This window comes from Staurois parvus, unplaced genomic scaffold (assembly GCF_062004578.1).
Source record: "Staurois parvus isolate SC_StPar_1 unplaced genomic scaffold, SC_StPar_1.0 ptg000018l, whole genome shotgun sequence".
NCBI classification, from domain to species: Eukaryota; Metazoa; Chordata; class Amphibia; order Anura; family Ranidae; genus Staurois; species Staurois parvus.
Genome location: NW_028317814.1, coordinates 5,647,946 through 5,650,742, shown reverse-complemented (window position 1 = coordinate 5,650,742; position 2,797 = coordinate 5,647,946). Strand labels below are relative to the sequence as shown.

General features: G+C 44.3%; 1 pseudogene; it reads left to right on the top strand.

The window, feature by feature from the left end:
- Window positions 1–1,846: 1,846 nt before the first annotated feature.
- Window positions 1,847–1,968, top strand: LOC149473041 (U2 spliceosomal RNA; annotated as a pseudogene).
- Window positions 1,969–2,797: the final 829 nt, after the last annotated feature.

The following is a 2,797-nucleotide window of genomic DNA, read 5'->3' as shown; positions in this document are numbered from 1 at the left end:
AACAAATGAGTGCTGTAAACAATACACATATATATATATATATATATATATATATATATATATATATATAGTATATAAAATGTTGTGTATATTTAATGCTGTTAAGTATTCATTAAATATATTAAGAGCTACAGATGTGTGGCCATGGGGTGGTAAGAACAGGTGGCTGAATTGCAGTTTTAATGCCTCCTGAATTGTAATAAAAACAGAAGGTAGCAGTATCACCTTCCAAATGTATGTCAGCTGCAGCTATACTGCCCCCTGAAAAGTGATCCACAATGGATTGCTTTTCAGAGAACAATACACAGTACCACAAATCTGAAAGAGGCCTTAAATTGGTTCTAAAGGCTCAAGGTTTTTTACCTTCATGCATTCTATGCATAAAGGTAAAAAACCTTCTCTGTGCAGCAGATCCCCGAGCCTCCTCAATACTTACCTGAGCCTCACTGTGATCCAGCGATGTGAATGACAGCCTCGGCTGTTCAGAATCTCTGCCTCCTCATTGGCTGAGACAGCAAGCGGCAGCCATTGGCTCCTGCTGCTGTTAATCACAGCCAGTCAGTCAATGAGGAGAGAGGTGGCGGGGCCAAGCTGCAGCTCCATGTGAGAAGGGACACACGAAGCACGCTGCTTGCAGACAGGAGGAGCCTGGAGAGCCTGCAGGGGACGCAAGCAGAGGAGGATACAGGCAGCCCTATGCAAAACCACTGCACACAGCAGATAAGTATAGTTTGTTATTTTACAAAAATAAAAAAATGAACCTTTAGAATCGCTTTACGTTATTCAGTTTTCTTATTCAAGTTCCTTAGGATTTACCTTCGAATATTTAGTGCAAGAGCATGCATGTTTGCATACAAATTGAAAGTGTTTAGGTTTGACCTCAAATTATATTTTACAAGGAAATTGTATAAAGTATGGTCAGCCTAAATGTATTTTTAAATTAAATATAAACCAAAAGACCCCCCCCCACCCACTGCCCAGAAAGGGCAAGGGCAGGAAACTGTGACTCTTTTTTTGCCCTTTCTGGGCAATGGGTGTTCTGTTGGTTTATATTACTACTTATGGATGGTGTCCATTGGGAAATAAAGAAACATAGACAAAGTTACTCCATACAATCTTACATATTTTTAAATGAAAACCCAATCCAGAGACAATTAAAAAATAATTCCTCCAGCAATAGTGAAATTAAAAAAACAGCTTTGCTGCAATATGCATCTCCTTTCTGGTGTTGTCCCCGACAGTAAGCCATTTTCACCACAAAATGTCCTCAGTCTTCTAGGTTAAATGACAGCCAGAATCTTTCAATAAGAAGACTGAGGACCAGGGGTGGACTGACAACTCATGGGGCCCCCGGGCAAGAGGAGATCATGGGGCCCCTGTGTCCTTGTCCAAACTCAAAAAAGCCTATGAAAAAGGTACCCGGGGCATCTCATGGGGCCCCTTACTGACCCAGTGCCCAAAATTCCAAATGGTCAGTCCACCCCTGCTGAGGACAATATGTGAGTGCAGGACATCCTAAGGCACTCTATATAGTTTATGTAATGATGCAGAAAGCAGTACTGGTATCATCAGTTTAGGTAACTTTTATTATCATTGAGGACCACCTGCCTCTAGAAAGGTATTTCCCAATCTTATATTTTCACTCCCTATGAATTCATGCTGCTATATCATCTTCCAAGCTAGAGAGCATGGAGAGTGGGGTGTACACACAATAGTGGTCACATGTCCGCCCATGTCTCTATGAGTGGGTCCTTCATTTGACTGATAGCACTGCACATGCCCAGGCCCACCCACAAGTGCTTATAGCAGGTTCTGCCCTTTCAATCCTCCTAAGAGCAAAATCCCATAGGCTTCTCAGCCTTTTGGCTAAGATCAAGTGTAGTATCTGTTCTTATCGGTGTCCAGTAGGGGTGCTCTTCTGTCATTCTTGAACTTTAGGAGAGGGTGACTGGCTGTATAGTACCCCTGCTGGTATGATGGGAGCTCTGAAGGATAGTACCGGCTGGAAGAGAAACCGAGGTGCCCACAGGCTGTTGGGGCCTGGGAGTAATTGAAAACTGGGCCCAGTTCCTCCTGGTCTACCTTGTATGGCCAGGGGCCAAGGAGGCAGAGAGTGTGCAGAGCAGTGCCCCCTGGTAGTGGTTATCTCAGTGGTGCTCTTAGTAGCGCATGGGGATGGGATCTCACATGTGAAAAGTGCACATGGTCACTGTTCAAAACATTTTTTCTGCACTGTCTCTTTTAGGACTAAGCCTTTTGGCTAAGTCCAGGGCAATTTTTTTTATACAGGCCTCAGGGCCTAGCCAGTGCATAATTGTACGGCCACTTATTTATTTATTTTCCCTCACCGTTTGTCACTTATCCCTTTTGTGTGTGTTTTTTTCTCCCTTGGGTGAAGAGCGTGGGTCTTCGGGCCTGCCCTGAAGTCTAGGGGGAGGATATGTGGCCAGTAGGTTCCTTCCTCCCCTGTTCCTGGGGGATCTCTCTTTGGGAGAGCTCTTTGGCCTAGTATTTGGTGGTTGGCTTCGGTTATCCACAAGAAAAGGGGTCTGCCAGGTTTTTTGGCTAGATGGACCATGTTGGAAGCCTTGTCAGGAGCCTTGCGCCCCAGGGGATCAGGGTAGAGGTCCTTCCCCTTCGGGGGATAGACAAAAGCACATCCCTTAGTGCAATTTTTTGCTTGTGTTTTGCACTTGTGCGTTTTTTGGTCACTTACGAGTTTTAGTTTTTTCACACCTCCGTGGACAAAAAAAAGAGCCAAATCCCATACACTATATTGCCAAAAGTATTGGAACAC